The following is a 23,430-nucleotide window of genomic DNA, read 5'->3' on the forward strand; positions in this document are numbered from 1 at the left end:
AAGCTTGAACGTGGTAGGGGAACTAGAAAATCTGAAAAGGGAAATGCAAAGACTCAATCTAAATATAGTAGGGGTCAGTGAAGTGAAGTGGAAGGAAGACAAGGATTTCTGGTCAGATGAGTATCTAGTAATATCAACTGCAGCAGAAAATGGTATAACAGGTGTAGGATTCGTTATGAATAGGAGGGTAGGGCAGAGGGTGTGTTACTGTGAACAGTTCAGTGACTGGGTTGTTCTAATCAGAATCGACAGCAGACCAACACCGACAACGATAGTTCAGGTATACATGCCGACGTCGCAAGCTGAAGATGAACAGATAGAGAAAGTGTATGAGGATATTGAAAGGGTAATGCAGTATGTAAAGGGGGACGAAAATCTAATAATCATGGGCGACTGGAATGCAGTTGTAGGGGAAGGAGTAGAAGAAAAGGTTACAGGAGAATATGGGCTTGGGACAAGGAATGAAAGAGGAGAAAGACTAATTGAGTTCTGTAACAAGTTTAAGCTATTAATAGCGAATACCCTGTTCAAGAATCACAAGAGGAGGAGGTATACTTGGAAAAGGCCGGGAGATACGGGAAGATTTCAATTAGATTACGTCATGGTCAGACAGAGATTCCGAAATCAGATACTGGATTGTAAGGCGTACCCAGGAGCAGATATAGACTCAGATCACAATATAGTAGTGATGAAGAGTAGGCTGACGTTCAAGACATTAGTCAGGAAGAATCAATACGCAAAGAAGTGGGATACGGAAGTACTAAGGAATGACGAGGTACGTTTGAAGTTCTCTAACGCTATAGGTACAGCAATAAGGAATAGCGGAGTAGGCAGTACAGTTGAAGAGGAATGGACATCTCTAAAAAGGGCCATCACAAAAGTTGGAAAGGAAAACACAGGTACAAAGAAGGTAGCTGCGAAGAAATCATGGATAACAGAAGAAATACTTCAGTTGATTGATGAAAGGAGGAAGTACAAACATGTTCCGGGAAAATCAGGAATACAGAAATACAAGTCGCTGAGGAATGAAATAAATAGGAAGTGCAGGGAAGCTAAGACGAAATGGCTGCAGGAAAAATGTGAAGACATCAAAAAAAATATGATTGTCGGAAGGACAGACTCAGCATAAAGGAAAGTCAAAACAACCTTTGGTGACATTAAAAGCAGTGGTGGTAACATTAAGAGTGCAACGGGAATTCCACTGTTAAATGCAGAGGAGAGAGCAGATAGGTGGAAAGAATACATTGAAAGCCTCTATGAGGGTGAAGATTTGTCTGAAGTGATAGAAGAAGAAACAGGAGTCGATTTAGAAGAGATAGGGGATCCAGTATTAGAATCGGAATTTAAAAGAGCTTTGGAGGAGTTACGGTCAAATAAGGCAGAAGGGATAGATAACATTCCATCAGAATTTCTAAAATCATTGGGGGAAGTGGCAACAAAACGACTATTCACGTTGGTATGTAGAATATACCATGGCGATATACCATCTGACTTTCGGAAAAGCAATTCTGACGTTACGGCTAATAATGGAAGCAAGGCTAAAGAAAAATCAAGACACTTTAATAGGATTTGTCGACCTGGAAAAAGCGTTCGAAAATATAAAATGGTGCAAGCTGTTCGAGATTCTGAAAAAAGTAGGGGTAAGCTATAGGGAGAGACGGATCATATACAATATGTACAACAACCAAGAGGGAATAATAATAGTGGTCGATCAAGAACGAAGTGCTCGTATTAAGAAGGGTGTAAGACAAGGCTGTAGCCTTTCGCCCCTACTCTTCAATCTGTACATCGAGGAAGCAATGATGGAAATAAAAGAAAGGTTCAGGAGTGGGATTAAAATACAAGGTGAAAGGATATCAATGATACGATTCGCTGATGACATTGCTATCCTGAGTGAAAGTGAAGAAGAATTAAATGATCTGCTGAATGGAATGAACGGTCTAATGAGTACACAGTATGGTTTGAGAGTAAATCGGAGAAAGACGAAGGTAATGAGAAGTAGTAGAAATGAGAACAGCGAGAAACTTAACATCAGGATTGATGGTCAGGAAGTCAATGAAGTTAAGGAATTCTGCTACCTAGGCAGTAAAATAACCAATGACGGACGGAGCAAGGAGGACATCAAAAGCAGACTCGCTATGGCAAAAAAGGCATTTCTGGCCAAGAGAAGTCTACTAATATCAAATACCGGCCTTAATTTGAGGAAGAAATTTCTGAGGATGTACGTCTGGAGTACAACATTGTATGGTAGTGAAACATGGACTGTGGGAAAACCGTAGCAGAAGAGAATCGAAGCATTTGAGATGTGGTGCTATAGACGAATGTTGAAAATTAGGTGGACAGATAAGGTAAGGAATGAGGAGGTTCTACGCAGAATCGGAGAGGAAAGGAATATGTGGAAAACACTGATAAGGAGAAGGGACAGGATGATAGGACATCTGCTAAGACATGAGGGTATGACTTCCATGGTACTAGAGGGAGCTGTAGAGGGCAAAAACATTAGAGGAAGACAGCGATGGGAATACGCCAAGCAAATAATTGAGGACGTAGGTTGCAAGTGCTACTCTGAGATAAAGAGGTTAGCACAGGAAAGGAATTCGTGGCGGGTCGCATCAGACCAGTCAGTAGACTGAAGACCAACAAAAAAAAAAAGCTAAACTGATCGCCATCTAATATATCCTCAATTTTCTTTTCCCTTCTTCTGTATGTTATTCTTGCCAGCAATTTGTACGCATGAGCTGTTAAGCTGATTGTGCGATGATTCTCGCACTTGTCAGCTCTTGCAGTCTTTGGAACTGTGTAGATGATATTTTTCCAGAAACCAGGTGGCAAGTCGCCAGACTCATACATACTGAATCCCCTATCGCTTCTAAATGAACTCCTGTCTCTTCTTCTATCGCATCAGACCCCTACGTACAGACTGATGACCATATATGTTAAGTCCCATAGTGCTCAGAGCCATTTGAACCATTTTGAACCCTACGTACAGTACTTACCTCCGATTAACAGTTCAGCTATTGGACTATCTGGAGCTGCATATTGTGGCGCAGGATAATGAACTTGTCGACTTTTGTGGTGATGAAATCACTGTTCGATTATATCTAAAGCGGGACCGGCATTGACCTTGAACATGCAGAGACCCTTCAAAGGCATAAGGGGATGGCAACAACCTGCAACTTGCAGGAATACTTCCGACGTAAACCTTGTGCCTCAGCCACGTATAACAAGAACAATGAAATTATGATTATCATCCAATATCAAGACGCTCTTACCCTCCCATGCACCTGTTTCATATATCTCGACGGATCATGTACTAAAATAGATGGTATTGCTACAGTGGCATCGAACCTTACAGGTAATGCTTTAGCATTCTTGTTTCGTGAGATATAACAGGAACTTAACAGGTTCGAGATTGACCATACACGCAATGAAAGCGTGGCATCAACTCTTAAAATGTATGTCTCTGCTTCTCCGCGGATTTTAACAATTTAGAAAATGTTGGATGGTTCATAGATGATCCAGTAGGTCGCAGTGGAAGAGTACAGGAGATGTACTGCACGTATACCTTTAAAACTGCTTGTGGGATACTTTGAGGACATACGGCGAATAGTTATGATTGCTTAACTTGTGTGAAGTGCAGTGGGTAAGAACTCATATATTCAAAGAGCTCAAGAGGAGAACAAGATCACCATCAATAAAATAATATGGAAAACGCCACTCATAACTGTATCGAATGAGCAGCGTTTGAAGCTTTTAAAAGTTCTGAATACCGGTGTATTTCTAGCGTTATCTGTCCATTTATGGGAGGTATTCGAGTACCCAGGGCTACTGACTGCTATCAGCAAACGTGATCTATTAAAAACCTCCACTCAACTACAGACGCCCAGGTTTATCATACTTGCGTTTCAGACCAATGAAAGAGGGAATATAACAAATGATTCGACCAAATTTGGTAACTGCAAGTTAACTAACGCCATAGTCTACCTGAGTCCAAACTCTAGTTCTGAATGAACTAGTGCTGCACCATACCCAGAATATTTCACAATGGCATCTCAAGCTGTGAACATCATCGCAGATATTCAGGGTTTCTATGATGATGAGTCTACACAGTTCGTATTTAAAGATGCTCATTCATTCCATACACAGACGATGCTGGAATAATATAGACATTTTCAGCAAGCACTGCATCGTTGACGTTTTACAAAGGATGTGAAGTGTGCGAAAATACAGAGGAGTGCAAAGTTGATAGCACGTTTCTACCACGGAATTCACTGTGATGGTACTAGTATAGCCTATAAAGGTATGGTGACGTTGTGATTATTCGACCATATGGATACTAATATCCATGTCAAAGGCGAGGAGAAGATCGTATGGATGTGTATACTCTTAAAGTATGCTGCTATTCAAGACCTCGAACTCTACTGATGTACTGCTATTCCTGGGCTGAATACTAGTTTGCTGCATCATGTGCGGTGGCTGCAGTGAAACACCACGAACGCCCCTATACAGGCACTGGAGATATCTTCAGTTCCTAGACCCCTTAATGCTGCATGAGCCACGCCCTTTGCTGCCTCTGAGTGGCATCCTCCAGAGTGCGATACGCGTACATCTTGGATCTTACACTCACAAACTTCACAATCGGTCTCGTCTTTCATCAGGCCTATATCTTTTTTCTGTGTGAAAATGCTGTAAGGATTACTGTATGATGATGTTACATTTTCTTCACTATGGGACCTCATTACTTCATACTGGTATCAGTTCCTCGCTGACTGAAGAACATACCACGCCTGACCACAATTAGCTCCATCCCTAAATTGACACATTGCTGGGGGTTTCTGTAACGTATGATGTGTCTCTGCATGTTCCCCAGCATTGTAATCAAGTTGGGGAGGGTTCCGCCCCCAAGTAACTAGTTGCTCTACAAATAACGGCAGATCACTTCGCGGGTCATGCAAAGCATTGGGGTGTGTGAGGTCTGCCTCCATAACATACCATACATCAGAATCAGCCGCCACACTGTCAGTAGTTCCACCTAATCCGCTGCATTCGGCTTCGGATAGCAACTGAAACTCGCCAATCGGAAGCAATTGTTCCATGTCATGACTGTTCAGGTTATTCAATAATGTGTGTGAAATGTTATCGGACTTCACTGCTAAGGTCATCAGCCCCTAAGATTACACACTACTTTACATAAATTATCCTAAGGACAAACACAAACACCCATGCCCGAGGGAGGACTCTAACCTTCACCAGGAGCAGCCGCACAGTCCATGACTGCAGCGCCTTAGACCGCTCGGCTAATCCCGCGCGGCGCAGGTAATTCACATCTAGATATCTAGATACATGGTGTAGCTCAAACGAAGAATCCCTCTCTAAAAATATGTCAGTACCGGTGAAAAGCTCGTGAGCATGGCATCCTAAGACAACCCCAGTGCCGTGTATTCGAAGGCATGAGCCTGAGAATATGTGGTAAAAAACGCAGTCTGGGATTTTTCGAAAACATCTGCTAGTGAACGCACATCTATGTCCATATAAAGTCTTGCATACTCACCCAGATTTGGAATGTTAAGGTTACTGGAGAATGTAGCTAAGTCGGGTAGTCTGGTTTTGTTGAGTTTCTCTATTTAGTCCATATACTAGTATGGAAATACCTCATTCCTTGTCACAAGCTGAAACGTTGCACCATCGGAATATGCAGTTTTGGTGATGAGTATATCCTCCTGAGGCAGAGTTTCAACAAGTTTCTGGAGTAGTGCCGACATAAGTGGTAGCTAGTCCAGGAAGCGGAGCATAATTCTTAGCATCATTTGTTTGGCGAATGAGATATGTTTCTCGAAACTCTCATTTAGGACCCTGACCTGATCCTTGTCAACACCAAAAGTAACTAAATGCTCAGTGATAAGGTGAGCAATACACCCGTGTAGACTGTGGAAAAGTCGGGTATGTGTCGTAGTAATTGATGTGTCAGGTTGCATGTATTACGAGCGGGTTACAGTGGTTCCTAAGAGGAGTTTCCACTTTCCAGTCTAACGGCAGCCCACAGATATTACAGTCAACAGCCTTCTTGTACAAATCATCATTTTCCTTTGACTAGGTCAAGAGAATGTTTGTGTTGTAAAGCTTTTTAACCTCCCATGAAATTTTCTCGAGCCCAGTGAGCAACCAAATTGCAGAATTATCTGCGACATATGATTTGTGATGATTAAGATTTGAATCATAAAACGATATCATTTGATATTCTGACGTATATGGTACACGTTTTTCTGTGCAGGTTATATGTGAGGCTGTAGGCTTGCCTTCACAGCATCATAGGATCAAGGAGGCATCGAAATCAGCATGAACTACTTAGGGGCATCGCTCCTGGTGGAGAGCGTTCTTGAACTTTAGGATTTGTTTTTCTCGCCAGGACATTATAAGACGTGCTGGTTTGCTATAAGACGTGCTGGTTCCCTGGAATAGCAATCAATCTGATGCTTTGCCAAATCTCGCTTGTCGAAAAGGCATTCAGTCACCTCAAGAAAAAATATTGTTAAGGCACAAGTTTACTCAGTTGGGAGAAGAGGACGTCTCTTTGATCCAACAGTAATGATAATTGTCTTTCTTATTTTCCTCATCTGTGAATAGCAACATGCTCACTGAATCTTACGATGACCTGCAAATTCTGAGACTCTGTTCGAAACTTTACCGTCGTCTGACTTGCACTTATCCAGGTCATAAACATGAACCGATATATCGATATTCTGTGCCTCAGATTTGGTTATGTCCTGGGGTTTAATGGCAACACAGTACCGTCAAAGTTATAAAAGCCATAAACGTTAGTACCTGTGCTATACCAAGACATAAGCTGTGGATGTCCCCTATACTTGCAATTTCTCTGACAAGCCAGGACTGAGCACATGCTGTAGTACTAATTGTCATTTTCGACATTAATGCACAACCGCTTGGTTGCTATATCGTCAGGGAAGTTGAGATAGCTCGACCCTCTATTAACTGGATCATGAACATGCATACTGATGTTGAAGTTAATTGCTTGACTGACTGCTTTACCTCAGCCTCTAAGTTCCACCTTGGAAAACATGCCTCATATAGCACTCAAGGTGAAGTCTTCAAAGCATGTAGCGATTGAGGTACTCCGCGATACCTCTCCATTTCTCCCCCAATATATAGTCATTGCTGGTCTCCTCTGCAGTACGGCCATGTTTTGGGGGGATACGTGAGCTCGCAGCACAGCACTGCAGTGCACTTAATGGAGGGATACCACAGATGATTAATAGCGTGAGCGACCTCTCTCACCAGCAAGGGAAGTCACGCTTTCAGAAACGCTATTGAGTCTTCATATCACTCTGCTGGTTTCTTAATTCGCTCAAATGAGCTTCGCCCATCAAAAGCATCCTCAATCACAATGTACTTTAACTCTGGCATGAAATTACTAACCTGGTTCTGCTCAGTATTAGGATGGGAGAGGGAGATGCTGTCAACTGCAGAACCACGGTAACTAGGAGCTGCTGATGGTCTTTGTTGCCCGATTGGGAACAACCAGGCTGGGGCGATGCAGGACAATGATACGCATCAGCAGCAGGATCCGTCCCTGTTCCATTGGTTGAGGTGGAGGTGGTGATGTACAAGCATGCGGTGGCAACGTCTGCGATGGACGCCAGAGCAGGGTGGGAGCGGTGGTGGGGGCAGCAGGGGCTGCGACGATGTGGGCTGCAGCAGCAGAGACGAGGGCTGCAGAAGTGGAGGCAGGGACAGCAGCCTGTGCAGCTGCAATCCTCATCCTGCGGGGTAACGCATGATAGACGGGACTGCATTTTGCTGCTGTTACCTCCTGCCTTTGCACATGAGCCACAGTATATTGTGAAGACGGAAACAATAAGTAAGTGTACTCACATGCTGATTCCACTGCAAAAAACACTGATTATATAATAACAATAATAATAATAATATTTACCTAATTCCCTGTCTCCCCAGGATGAAATGTCATCATATGGTTCAAATGGCTCTTAGCACTATGGGACTTAACATCTGTGGTCATCAATCCCCTAGGACTTAGAACTGCTCAAACCTAACTAACCTAAGGACATCACACACATCCATGCCCGAGGCAGGATTCGAACCTGCGGTCGTAGCGGTCGCGCGGTTCCGGACTGAAGCGCCTAGAACCGCTCGTCCACATCGGCCGGCGACATGTCATCCCAGAGGTCTGTATCATCTGGGATTTGGTGGGGCCTAGTCAGGCAATACCCCTGCTAATGTGCCATTCCAACCATCCAGTCTGGCATGGGAGACTGGGTTTCAGGGAGCTGCATCCCACTATCTTTGTACTGTAGTTGATCTATGGACGCTGTAAAAGAATAACGGACAATAAGATGTAGAAGCTTCTATTTTTAGTACTTACATCATGGTTGCAAAGGAGACTCTTCATTGAGATACGTCTCTAACATCAGATCAGTCTCATAGAGATCATGTGTTGTAACAATAAGAAAGAATTGTAAACTCTTTCTAACGTAAAAATATACTATGAAATTTCAGCACTAAATTGTGTATTTACATGGCTGATGTGCTGATGGAATTGCACCTGCAGGCTGTTCCATTTTCTGAGGGGGCTGCATACCCCCATCAATCGACCCTCTTTCCGCCTCCAGCTCCCAATTTAGCTCATACAATTTTTCTTTAATGATTGCTGTAACAAAGAGAAAAAAGAACTGGAAAACACAGAACTGCTAATAACACTCGTTATTACACACACACACACACACACACACACACACACACACACTCTGTATACTATGAAATGGCAGTCTTTTACATGTACATTACTTGTTTTATCGGAAAAACCCCTCGAGCTACTAAATTTGAGCTAAGAAAACGCATGATACTACATCTAAATTAGTATAATGAGAATACACTAACGAAAGTACATAGAGCTATCTGGTACTAATTTACGATATAACGAATGAGAATACCCCTACATAGAGTTATCTGATACTAAATTACAAAATAACGAATGAGAATACACTGACACACACAAACATAGTCAAAAAAATAGTTCAAATGGCTCTGAGCAGTATGGGACTTAACTGCTGTGGTCATCAGTCCCCTAGAACTTAGAACTACTTGGACCTAACTAACCTAAGGACATCACACACATCCATGCCAGAGGCAAGATTCGAACCTGCGACCGTAGCGGTCGCGCGGTTCCAGACTGTAGCGCCTAGAACCACTCGGCTACCCCGGCCGGCTAAACTTAGTCATTTTAATGAAAAGGCACATATAGAGCTACTAAATCTCTGGAAGTTATGAAGTAACAGTTATTTTAACGAAAATACATAGAGCTACTCAATCCCAATGTCCGGTACACACTTGGTATGAAATACGTTTTAACGAACTCTGAAATAAAAACACACATGGAGCTACTAAATCTCTGACAGTTACTAAATCTGAGCTATCTGTTAGTAAATTATGAAATCACAGTCGTTATCACGTACAGTAGTCGTTTTAAAGAAATCTACGAACTAAAAAATAAAGAAAACTGACCAAAAAAAAGGAAAAAAGAAAAAAAACAGATATGTATTTAATCCGAACTTAAATTACGAAATTACATGGAGCTACTTGACCTTCGCAACTGCTATGCGACCCGTTTTAATGTAATAAGGCACTACTTATTTGTTGAAGACAAAAATATACACTTACAAGGCAATTCTCCTTTGTCCATTCTTGGGGGTTTGCTGCTGAAATTGCTGGTGGATGAAGAATGCTTCATGGCGATCATGGAAAGGCAAACAATCGCAGCTATGGACTGAGGCAGAATGAAGATGACTGTGGAAGGGTAGGGTCTACATGACCTCAAGTTACTCCCTCTATTTTGGCAGCAGGCAGAAGGATTGCTGGAACTCTGAGAGTTGTCTTTGACAGGCAGAGATCTGCAGCTTCTACTGGGTTGTCCTCTTCTTACAAATAGCCGATAGATTGCTAGCGAGATAAACTGCCATGTTTCAGACAAAACTGCAAGTTCCTACAGAGGAAGCAACTTCCTATGTCTTCTCCTGAAATGGCCCAGACTCCTCTGTGAGGGGGAAACAACTTCTTCCTGGAAGCAGTCTGTATCTTCTTTGACGGTGAAATACTTTGTTCTGGTTCAGAGAAAACTGCAGTCCCATTTTTCCTGGATGGTCTTGAAACCTTTGTGAGCATATTTCTTCTTAGAAGGAGCAGGTAGATTTCTATCGTCTCTGGTAACAAGATAAATTGTAGTATTTCACACAAGAGGCAGAGACATGTCTGCTTCTACTGGGTGGTTCTGGCTTCATTGTCCTCTGAAAATAGACCACTATAGTTCTTGGTGGTAAAATATTTCAGACAAAGCTATGGGTCTCAATTTTCCTGGGAATGTCACAGGTGAGTGGCGTATTGTTAAGGCATGTCCAGTAGTTCTGGGAGATATGCTTGTTTCCATCTTGGAGTCCAGTCAGATCGTTAAGAGATACCAGGTATTTGCTGGATAGTTTGTAACAGGCAGCCGATGTGACAGTGGCAGTGAGGGATGCAAACACACGCACACACACACACACACACACACACCTGAGTTGGGAAAATGTGGGCTGTGAGCAGGTAGCTAGACAAAAGGCTTGAGAAATACTGTGTTACGGGCTGGAGCGGACCGGTACAATAGCCTCGAGCAGCGGTATTTTCGCCGGCTGCTGCGTAGCAACGCCGCTGGTGGCATAGCTGCGCTTTGGCTGCCACGCTGTGTTATTCCACTGACAGCTGCGGTGGCCTAGCAGATGTGTGTGGGCGGGCGATCTGTACGCCAGGCGTGCGGCCCATCAGCTTGGATGTGCATTGTGAGATCTTTTGTCAATCTTTACATGATATGTAGGCGAGTTTAGATGAGGGTTTTGGATTATTAGCATCATCATGATAAGTACGATTTTCAGTATACACGATTAGAAGAAGAGGGCAAGTTTCACGATGTTTAGTTTCGTTTTTAACATTGTACAGTGCATTAGGACATGGGCGAGAATTTCGAGCAATTTTTCTATGTGTGTTTTTTTGTACCTGTGCTGATGAAGATTCTATATCTGTAGCAAGCAGTGTGTTATTTGAACAGGTGTTTAATTTTTTATCAAACTTTTTCAGATTTTTTTCTATGTGTAGTTCGAAATTTTCCACCATACTTGGTGACATACAAAGCGTTTTTCGATGTGTTGGCGAGTTATGGTTTAGTTTCAGTTACTAATTTTTGAGCGTTTTTCTATGTGTGGACGACTGTTTTTTCACGAGAGCGTTTTTCTATCGCCCCGCCAATTTTAACCAAGGCTGTAGGTTAATTATAGGTTTTCCCACCAAAATTTAGGAAATTCTTCCAGCAGGATAATACACATATAAGTAAATGAATATGATTCCTAATTCAGTACTTTTCATCCTTCCAGTAGCTCAGCATAGTTAGTTTTTCTCCTGTCAAGTACCAAGTGGGGGAGGGAAAGGGCAGTGGAGAGGGGAGAATAGTGGGGTTGGTGATGTCAACAATGCTATTTTGTCAGATCTACAGCCAAGGGAGAGGATTTGGGGGACAGCTGCCACCTTGAATAAATTTGGCAACAGTGGAGACTGGCGCCACTTTAGCTTTGTTCTATTACTGACATCTGTTAAGACATCACTGAATAAGTCCCATGCTACAAGAGGGAGCTGTATAACTGTAGTGGTAGACAGAGCTTTGAACACAGTCAAAAAAAAAATTGAGAAGATGCGTTTCAAGTGGTCCTCTGAAATAAAGAGCTTAGCCCAGGAGAGGAATTGGTGGATGGCAGCATCAAATTAGTCAGAAGACTGATGACACACAAAAAGGAAATTGTTCAACGGAATTGGCTGAAAAGTTATAAGTGAATCTTAAAGATTCACCTACAACTTTTCAGCTAAATTAATCCTCATTCTGCGAGGGAAATTCAAAATGTAAGTTACATCGCGGGAGAATAATTTTTATGGAATGCTGTACTACACTCTACTCCCACATAGACATTGAAAGGATACCATTTATTTCCAAATTGATGGACGTAGAGCAATTATGAACGAACTTTAAACAGGTTATAAATCGCGCTTTGAAGGAGTAGGTGCCGAATAAGTGAGTTAAGGACCAAAGAAGCCATTAGGGTTTAATAGCAAAATTCAGTAATTGCAGAGGAAGTAGAGCCGGTTGCATCCTCCGTTCAAAAAACACGCACAAATAAAGATAGAAAGACAGGTAGAAAGTGAATTTTCGTAAAAAGATCGATACGCGAATCATACTACAGCTGCCATCGTCATACCTCAGCAAAAGTTCATGCCGAGAACCCGAGGAAATTCTGATCCTATATAAAAGAGATAAGCGGGTTGAAGGCTTCTATCCAGCCGCTCATTGACCGGTCTGAAATAGAAGACGGCAAAAGGAGTGCTGAAATTTTAAATTTCGCCTTGAGAAAATCATTCGCGCAGGAGGATCGTACAGACGTACTGTCGTTCGACCGTCGCGCAGACTGCGTTGCGTAGGTCATAGTAATAGGCATCCCTGGCATAGAGAAGCAACAGAAAGAATGGAAAACAAATATTAGTATCCAAGTGCGAATGAAATCGCAGTTTGGTTTTACAGAGAGTAGCCTACTCTACGGTACTGGCCCCTTACCTAGCCTGTATTTATCGTGACTCCCCTGTTGTGCCAGGAGGAGAATACAAGATGACTTAAACAAAATTTCTAGTTGGTGCGATGAATGGCAACTGAATGTAAGTTAATTCAGATGAATAGAAAAAAAACCGTATAATGTTCGAATACAGCGTTAAAAGCGTGCTCCTTAACACAGTCACGTCGCTCAAGTACCTAGACGCTACGTTGCTGAGAGATATGATATAGGACAAGCACTTAAGGACGGTAGTAGGCGAATTTTCGACTTCGGTTTATTGGGAGAATTTTAGGAAAGTGTGATTCATCTGTAAAGGAGAAGAGTAAAGCACACTAGTAAGACCCACCGTCGAGGAGTGCTCGAATGTTTGAAACCTCACCAGGTCAGATTAAAGGGAGACATCGAAGCAATTCAGAGGCAAGCTGCTAGGTTTGTTATTACTAGGTCAGATCAACATGGAAGTATTACGAAGATACTTGGTGAACTCAAATGGGAATCTCTCGAGGCAAGAAGACTTTCACTTCGCGAAATACTATGGGGAAAATTAAGAGAACTGCTATATGAACCTGGCTGCGGTACGATTTTACTGCCACCAATGTTCATTTCCGTTAAGGACCACGAAGATTTAGAAATTGCGCCTCTCAAGGACTCATATAGACAGTCGTTCTCCCCTTGCTCCATTTGCGAGTCGAACAGGAAGGGAAATAAACTATATGGTGCCTTGCGGAATAATTACGTAGATGTAGATGTAGAAAGTGACGTGGTTACAAGGCACTATTTTTCTATCAATCCTATCTGTTCTTTCGGACATGTCCGAAAGAACAGATACCATCAGTGACCATGCAGCTCGTTAGAATGAAATTAAAATGAAATGAATTCTCCTAGCTGCACACAGGCTTTGATATAACTCAACGGGGACAGTTGAAGATACCATCAGTGATCATGCAGCTCGTTAGAATGAAATTACAATGAAATGAATTCTCCTAGCTGCATACAGGCTTTGATACAGCTCAACGGGGACAGTTGAAGATACCATCAGTAACCATGCAGCTCGTTAGAATGAAATTACAATGAAATGAATACCCCTAGCTGCATCCAGGCGTTGATATAAGTCAACGGGGACAGTTGAAAATGTGTGCCCCGACCGGGACTCGAGGCCGAAATCTCCTGCTTACATGGCAGACGCTCTATCCATCTGTGCGGATGCACAAATAGTGCCAGAACTATTACGGGAATGGGGCAAAAAGCCGCGAGTTATGAGTATAATGGGGAGGGGCACAATGAATATAGTGCGGGACAATAAGTTGGAATGTGGATCTCACGGGAGGCGTGCCAGAGGTAAGTCCCTGAAGTCGCACTATTCTCAGTGTCCTCGATGGCTTGGATGGATAGAGCGTCTGCCATGTAAGCAGGAGATTGTGAGTCTCGGTCGGGGCACACATTTTCAACTATCCCCGTTGACGCCTGTATGCATCTAGGGGTATTCATTTCATTGTAATTTATTCATTACACTGTTGGCACCATTTCACTACGGTTGACGCGACGTACCATTTGGTCCGTATACCGTCAGGATTTCACTGTAAATCTGTGCGTCATCACTGAAAATCTGCAGACATTTTGCCGACTGTCCGTCATATTCAACTGTGGAGTACGCTTTCAATGTCCGTGTCATTTCAATCGCACACTGATGTACCTGTTATCCATACCACAGAAGAACTGTGTAGGAAACCCAGAACATGATGCATCCTGTGACAATCCGCTACTTTAGTTGCACAGTGAGGGACGACATGTGTAATTCACTTTCCGAAGACCCGACGTAATTATTAAGTTGTTCAGTGACACCCAACACCAACCTATTTAGTTCACTTTTAGTTCAGTCTCTACGGTTTTTTAAGCGTGTTGTTTGAAATCTCAGTATTATGCAATACATTCAATAATGCTGACGCGTGAGTACATTGCCCTTGAACGCGTTTGCCTATCAATGTTATCCTGGAGTATCTGCCTATGCGACTGCGAATTATCGGAAGAAAAATCAAGATAGGCTCCTCCATTATTCGTTAAGCTTGGACCACATGTTTCAACGGACGATAACAACAGAAACAATGATCATGTAAGTAGACCGGATGTTACCTCACACTGAGTCTCATAATCCCTTAATTGTGGTAGCTCATCCCGCTCGGATAATGCAGAAAAGCTGTGTGAAGTGGATGGCCCCGACGTGCGATAACGTACGAGAATGCTATGAGCTTCCGTGATTAACTTTCTGTAGCACGAAGGTAGGGGTAACAGCTGGGTCGCAGATAAGAACGGCGTTGTATCAGTATTTCCCATTTGCTGTACCATCGTAGGAATTTGATTCGTTGTGCGTGATAAAATCACCAGAAAAAATTCACATTATCTTTTCCTATCTCTTCGATGTTCTGTTTTCATGTTTGAGAAAGGCAGTCAGATTTACTTTGCCGAAGCTCTGCTGAAACCTGTAAAATTTCGTCTTTGGTACCTAATATATTTCATATACTACGCTAATTTGTATAAAGTTTTCTGTCGTCTTCTGTTTTTCAATTACGGTCGATTCACACTGGAAGTCTCAGAATTAAACATCAAAATATTCCAAAACGTACTACAAATGGTGCATTCAGACAGTCACCGGTAAGGAATTGAACAGCTCGGAACTAAACGTTGGCGTCAGCGATTTTCAGGAAGAAAATTTTGAAAATAATGTTGGTTGGGGGACAGAAGAGTCGTATGTAAGATTCGGATGAAACCTCTTGAAATGCGTTCACTCATATTGTGCTACGGATTTTGCTTTTTAATATTGTCTAAGCCTTTACTTTCTTCTTTGCTTTATGTATGTTACTCATTGCTGAAGTTACTTGAGTATTTGGAATTTTTCCTATGAGAGTTTTTACACAAAAGTGGACAAATACAGGCAAGCGAAAAAGGATTTACAGTTTCTGATACAAGGACAAAGAGAAAGCCTAAACTTAAAAAAGGCAAGGCCTCCGGCCCAGATTGTGTAACTGTCAGGTTCCTTTCAGAGTATGCTGATACAGTAGATCCATACTTAGTAGTCATATCCTTTCAGAGTATGCTGATACAGTAGCTCAATACTTAGCAGTCATATACAATCACTCGCTCGTCGAAGAATCCTTACCTAAAGACTGGAAAGTTGCGCAAGTCACGACAATGCCCAAGAAAATAAATAGGAATAATTCGCTGACTTATAGACCCATACCACTAACGTCGATTTGCACTAGGATTGGAACATTACTGTATTCGAACATTATGAATCATATAAAATACAACAATTTATTTACAAATAATTGGCACGGTTTCGGAAAATATCGTTCTTGTTAGACACAGTTCTCACAATGTAGTGAGTGTTATCGAAAGGGGATGTCAAATTGATTCCATCTATTTAGATCTCCAGAAGGCCTATGACACCGTTCCTCACAATCGACTTCTAATCAAATTGATTGCCTATGTAGTATCGCTTAAGTAGTGCAACTGGATTCGCGAGTCCTGTCAGAAAGGTACAGTTCGTAGTAATTGAAGGACAGTTATCAAGTAAAACGGAAGTAGTATCTGTCGTACCGCAAGCGAATGTTACAGGCCATTTTCTGTTTCTGGTCTACATAAATGACATAGGAGACAATCTAGATTGTTTTCAAGTGATGCTGTCATTTACCGTCTGATAAAGTCATCAGATGATCAAAACCTGTTGCAAAATAATTTAGACAAGCTATGTGTATGGTGTGAAAAGTGGCAATTGACTCTAAATAATGAAAAGTGTGAAGTCATTCACAGAGTACCAAAAGAAATTCGCTAAATTCGGGTTATACGATAAATCACACAAATCTAAAGGCTATAAAATCAATTAAATGCTTAGAGATTACAATTGAGAATAACTTAAATCGGAGCGATCACACAGATAATGTTGTGAGGAAACCCAATGAAATACTGCTATATTTATTGGCAGAACACTTATAAGTTGAAACATGTATACTAAATTGACTGCTTGTACCACCATTTCCTATTGGCTTCTCAGGGCTTTTTTTTTTTTTTTTTTTGCGGATGGCAGATTTGGTGAAGGCAACTAGCATTACACGTGGGGTGGATTGCAGACTTCCTGAACATATCGAATCAGTTACGATAAAGGAAGGTATCAGTGATCACAAGGCTGTGATAGTATCTCTGACAAAGGGTCTTATAAGAATGTTAAAAAGGGGAAGGAAGATAGTTTTTCTTAGCAAGAGTAAAAAAATAGAAATTTCGGAGTATCTGAGCAGACAGCATCAAATATTCGATAATGAGGACGAAGATGTGGAGACAAAATATTTAAAAAAATCAGTGGAATCGTGCAATATGCCCTGGACAAGAATGATCCGAGTGAGGTCTTAAGGGATGGTAAAAACCCGCCATGGTTTAACAGCTTGTAGCGACGCTGCCGCGCGCTAATTCAAGCTCGCCGGTGTGTGTGTGTGCTGTGCGCGTGTGTCAGTGCAGTGGTGTGCGGTCGCAATTACTTTACGCGACGTTGGTGTAGTTCCGCGCCCAGCCTCTAGAGGCGCTGTGTTTTCTATCTTTTATATACGTTCTGTTTATTGTTATTATTCCTTGTTTTTTGAGTTAGTTAGTAGTTCCGTGCCTCCTGACTTGTGTGGACGAGTACTGTTTCTTCTCCTAATTACGGAAGTTTTCCGAGGATTAAGGATACTCTGTATAGGCCGGAAGCAAATTTTATAGCTCCGATCTGTCCATGCATGCCGGGCGTCGCCAGATACGCGCTCGCAATAAAGTTATTGTACTCAACTGAAGGTCTTCATTTTTCCGAATCACGTTAAGCAAAGGTCGGACAGCCACCAGTTTAGCTGTACCCGACAAGCTGTATTAGAAACTCAAAATCAAGAGAAGCAAAGATCTAGCTGACAAAAGAAAGCTGAACAGAGCGACAATGAGCACAAGAAGAGCAATTCTCAAGAAGCGTTCAACGACTTCGAAAGTAAAACTATGACAACCGACCTGAGTAAAAACCCTAAGAGGTTTTGTTCGTATGTAAAATCAGTAAGTGGGTACAAATCATCTGTTCATTCATGCAGTGACCATACTAGCAGCTCGCTCTGTACCTCTATGAGATCCACAGCACTGTAGACATCGGTGCACCGGTTGATGCCGTGTTCCTTGACTTCAGAAAGGTATTTGACAACGTCTCGCACTACCGTTTAGCGAAAAAATACGGGCTTATCGAGTATCGGAGTAGATTTGCGACTGGATTCAAGACTTCCTTGCGCATAGAACTCAGCACGTCGCTCTTAATGAAACAACATTGACAATTGTAAAGGTAATTTCCGGGGTACCCAAAGGAAGTGTGACAGGACTGTTACTGATTACAGTATATACATATTAATGATCTAGTACAAAGCGTTGGATGCTAATTACGGCTGTTCGCCGATGATGTTGTTATCTATAACGAAGTAGCAACGCCAGAAATAGTAACGATTTGGGAATGTTCTCCAGAGAGATGGTGAAAGATGCAGGCTTCGGCAGTTGATCCTCAACGTAAATAAATGTAACATATTTCGCAGTTAAACAATTGATGGAAAACCCTGGAAACAGTAACTACAGTAAAATATCTACGAGCAACTATCCAGAGCGATCTTAAGTGGTATGGCCACATAAAACAAATAAAGAGGAGAGCATATGCCAGAATCAGATTCATAGGAATAATCTTGATGATGATGTGGTCTTCAGTCCTGAGACTGGTTTGATGCAGCTCTCCATGCTACTCTATACTGTGCAAGCTTCTTCATCTCCCAGTACCTACTGCAACCTACATCCTTCTGAATCTGCTTAATGTATTCATCTCTTGGTCTCCCTCTACGATTTTTACCCTCTAGTAATAAATTGGTGATCCCTTGATGCCTCAGAACATGTCCTACCAACCGATCCCTTCTTCTAGTCAAGTTGTGCCACAAACTCCTCTTTCACCCCAATTCTATTCAATACCTCCTCATTAGTTATGTGATCTACCCATCTAATCTTCAGCATTCTTCTGTAGCACCACATTTCGAAAGCTTCTATTCTCTTCTTGCCCAAACTATTTTTCGTCCATGTTTCACTTCCATACATTTCTACACTACTTTCAGAAACGAATTCCTGACACTTAAATTTATACTCAATGTTAACAAATTTCTCTTCTTCAGAAACGCTTTCCTTGCCATTGCCAGTCTACATTTTATATCCTCTCTTCTTCGACCATCATCAGTTATTTTGCTCTCCAAATAGCAAAGCTCCTTTACTACTTTAAGTGTCTCATTTCCTAATCTGATTCCCTTAGCATCACCCGACTTAATTCGACTACATTCCATTATCCTAGTTTTGCTTTTGTTGGTGTTCATCTTATATCCTCCTTTCAAGACACTGTCCATTCCGTTCAATTGCTCTTCCAAGTCCTTTGCTGTCTCTGATAGAATTACAATGCCTTCTCCATTGATTTTAATACCTACTCCGAATTTTTCTTTTGTTTCCTTTACTGCTTACTCAATATACAGATTGAATAGCATCGGGGAGAGGCTACAACCCTGTCTCACTCCCTTCCCAACCACTGCTTCCCTTTCATGTCCCTCGACTCTTAATCTTAAGGAAATGCAACTCATCCATGAAGGAAATGGCGTATCACGCGCTTGTTAGACCGATTCTAGAGTATTGTTCATCTGTCTGGGATCCATAGCAGCTAGGATTGATAAAAGAGATAGAGAAAATTCAACGGATTGCGGAGCGTTTCGTCACGGGATCGTTTACTGATTCGAGAGCGTTACGGAGGTGCTCAACAAATTCCATTGGCAGACGTTACAAGAGAGGCGTTGTGCATCACGGAGATATTTACTTCTGAAATTTCGAGAGAGCAGTTTCCGAGAGGAGTCGGACGACATATAACTTACCCACATACGTCACGCGTAATTGCTACGAAGAGAATATTCGAAAAATAGACAGGCTTGCCTACAATCATTCTTCCCACGTTCTATTCGCTAGTGCAGACGGGTTGGAAGGCTCAGCTAGTGGTACAAAAAGTACTCTCCGCCACAGACCATTGGGTGGCTTTCCGAATATGATGTAAATGTAGATTATCTGCCCTTTTCTAGAGCACTGTTGTGCGCAATGGGATCCACATCAGATGGGACTCACAGAGGACATCGAGAAAGTTCAAAGAAGGATAACTTGCTTGTGTTATCGCGAAGCTGTCGACAAAGTGCCACGGACATGATCGAGAACTGGAGTGTCAGTCCTTAAAACAAAGGCGTTTCTCGTTACGGTAGGACATTCTTGTGCAATTTATGTCATCATCTTTCTCCTCCGACTCCGAAAATATTTTGTTTGCATCCGCCTACATAGGGAGGAATGATTACACTAGTTTACAAAATTCAGTTTTGTAAAATTTTCGCCTGCCGGAGTGGCCTAGCGGTTCTAGGTGCTACAGTCTGGAACCGCGCGACCGTTATGGTCACAGGTTCGAATCATGCCTCGGGCATGGATATGTGTGATGTCCTTAGGTTAGTTAGGTTTAAGTAATTCTAAGTTCTAGGGGACTGATGACCTCAGAAGTTAAGTCCCATGGTGCTCAGAGCCATTTGAACCATTTGCAAAATTTTCGAGCACCAAAATAGGTTGTCCCTAAGTATTTCGACCTGCTGAACACGAATCTGACAATGATTTTTCTACAGCAACCACAGTTTTCATGTAAATTGTGCTAGTCATTATGTAGTTGTATTCGGTTTTTGAGTCGTTTGAAAATATGATTTCGTCTGTAAATGCCAATTTATTAACACTAAGAGATGAAATACTAATTAAATTTGGTTTCACACATACCTAAATTATTTTTGGACGTTTGCTGCGCCTCTTATATGTGGCCGTACTATGATGCAGTAGTATCTAACAGTAGTCAGCCATCATACTTGTTACACGTTGTCCCTGATAAAGTTGCTCCATTGTAGATATGTTGTGATGAAATATTTCCCCATGTTTATCCGATACTTGTCCAAGAACACTGAAATCCCGTTGCACAAGATGGGAAAGGTAAAGAACACATGGAAGGGTGGACCCACGATAATCGCTTCTTTTTTTCTCTGACAGTTCACAGTTATTTACAGAACAAATTACACTCATAAACGAAACACGATAGTAACTATGCCAAAGAATGAGCAACAGGATTATTATTTTTTTTCTTTTTTCTCAAATAACAGGTTAAGCCACAAGCCACAGGCAAGAAATCAATAATAAATACAAAGTGTAAGGTAATGAGGTGAAACATTTCTTAATTAAAGTAATTAGACTTCGAAATAACTAAAGGAATTACTCTCCCAAAACTTTAAGAACAAATCACGACTTAAGGCTCTTAAAAGGGTTTTAAAAAAAGAATTTTAAATTCAATCTTAATCAGACTAGCCTCTGAAAACACATGCAACTGCGATTAGTAACCCACAAGTCCGAACATTCAGTTTTCAGAGCAGACCAACCATGAAAGTTAAGTGCCAACACTTATGCTCCAGCAAGTTTTACTTTTACATGCAGGAAATGAATACAGTATGGAAATGATGGCAAAATAATTAGCAAAACATCTTCAAATATTGACCACAAGAGATAGTAAGCTCAGAGTTTCCAAATATTGGCACTATAAGTACAGGCTGAAATAATCTGATTTAAAAAATCAGATAATATTTCAGGATAGACGTAAAATATTTGGCAGAAAATATTAACGTAAGATGTTTGGAAGGTAGGAGACGAGGTACTGGCAGAAGTAAAGCTGTGAAGACGGGGCGTGAGTCGTACTTCGGTAGCTCGGTTGGTAGAGCACTTGCTCGCGAAAGGCAAAGGTCCCGAGTTCGAGTCTCTGTTCGGCACACAGTTTTAATCTGCCAGGAAGTTTCATTAAAGTAAGAGCTTGTAAATAGGTGCATAGGCTAAAAAACTTAAAAAATACCCTGCCAGCGAGAACAGGTCCACTAAGGTAATGTCGGGCATCCACAAACACTCCTGAAAAACACCATGTAGGTGCGTAACAGCAACAGGCCCCCGCAGCCAAGCACCACTCCAAACAGCAGAACCACAACTCGTAAAGATAGGAACTGATAACAAGCACCATTCAGATGAAACACGAGCCAAGAGATACAAGTAAAGAAAATGTAATTTGCCCATAACTTAAAAACGTAATGGCATAAAACCTTCAAATCTGCCATAATAATCAAACAGTAACGTTACTCAAATAGAACAAACACAACTTAGTATCATAAAACGTTAAAATTATGGCGTAATAAACGACTCCTCCAAAACAACTTAACTGAATAGACTGAAATCATTAATCTCAGAAAGTTACTTGAAATAGAAAAGCAGTTAATAAGTCACCTACGCTACACTAACAGAAACTTGCATGCGCCAAGCTGAAATTCCTATGGATAATAGGAGCTTAGCTCTAGAAGGCGGTACTTAATTGCTAGCATTTACAAGTCCTTCACGTAAAGGTTTTTTAAATGTAGTACGATATCTTGTGGCGTAAGCAGGTAACAGTAAGGCAAAACTTCAAGTGACACAATGCCAAGTAGGCACTGTTACACATATTGAACAGGAAACTAACCATTAAATGGATCAAACTCAAACAGAACAGTTGTGGTTAGGAATAATTAAAAAGGGTGAAATTTCATTTTTGAGATCCATAAAGCGAGAATCACAAAGGCGGGAATATCTCATCGCGAGCGATACCAGCTATTGCTACATCAAGAAGTCGTTATTACATAATTTCAGCCCAGTGCAAAATGCCAGAATCAAAAAGAGCACGGCACGGACATAAGGGAAGACAATTCAGCTGAAGCACACTGAACAGCGTGATGAAAACTTCGATGCAGCCACTAAAAGTACATTCGCAACCATCCGGTCTCCACACAAACAGTGCCAGCGACCCACACAGCCGACGGGCCGACCACTATCCTCGGTGCCCTCTCGCCATGTACTCAGATACTCTCCACTCGACACGCTCCGGTGTGTTTTCAAGACTCCGCTGCACCGATAACATACAGGAAGCTAAGCGTACTTCCTGCCACCTAGCGGGGCGCCGGAAAATTGAAGCGAGAAGAAAAGATGAAATGAAGCCGTAACGGTTCACGCACCAGCAGGGAAAATAATCCAAGTGCGAGTGAAGATCGTGCAATTTTAACGACATGTTACAATCGAGATTACGGTAAGATTGTAATAGTTCATTGACTAACACATCAGTGTCTTCTGCTCTCTTGTTTCCAAGGAAATCGGAAGACTATTTTTTTAAAGAATTCCAGCAGTCCAGTTCAAAAGGGTTCAAAGCTGTGACAAAATGGATTGCGAACAAGCTGTCTACTTTGAGGGCCAACAAACACACTTGCTTTGACTTTGACTTCATTCAATGCAGGGAATTTAGGACATAAGTACATAAGACCAGGTACACCTTCGTCCATTGTAATAACGAAAGACTTCATAAGTCCAAGTTTTATGTGAAGTGGTGGTCACAAAATGTTTTTCAAATTCAACAGTGGAACGTATGCTACGTTCTTTTTTTCAAACCAGGTTCCATTAGTGCACTGGCAGGCCAAATCCGTCTGTCGTAATAAATCTTCCGATAACGGCTATTCCATTCGCAATGTAAACAGGAACGCTTTGTATATCCAGATTGTAATCCTGTAAGCATCCCAACTACTTTGGAATCAGCACAGATTTGCCATTTGTGGCTGTTATATTGAATTTTATTCAACAAACG

Source organism: Schistocerca piceifrons, chromosome 3 (assembly GCF_021461385.2).
Source record: "Schistocerca piceifrons isolate TAMUIC-IGC-003096 chromosome 3, iqSchPice1.1, whole genome shotgun sequence".
In the NCBI taxonomy this organism is placed as follows: Eukaryota; Metazoa; Arthropoda; class Insecta; order Orthoptera; family Acrididae; genus Schistocerca; species Schistocerca piceifrons.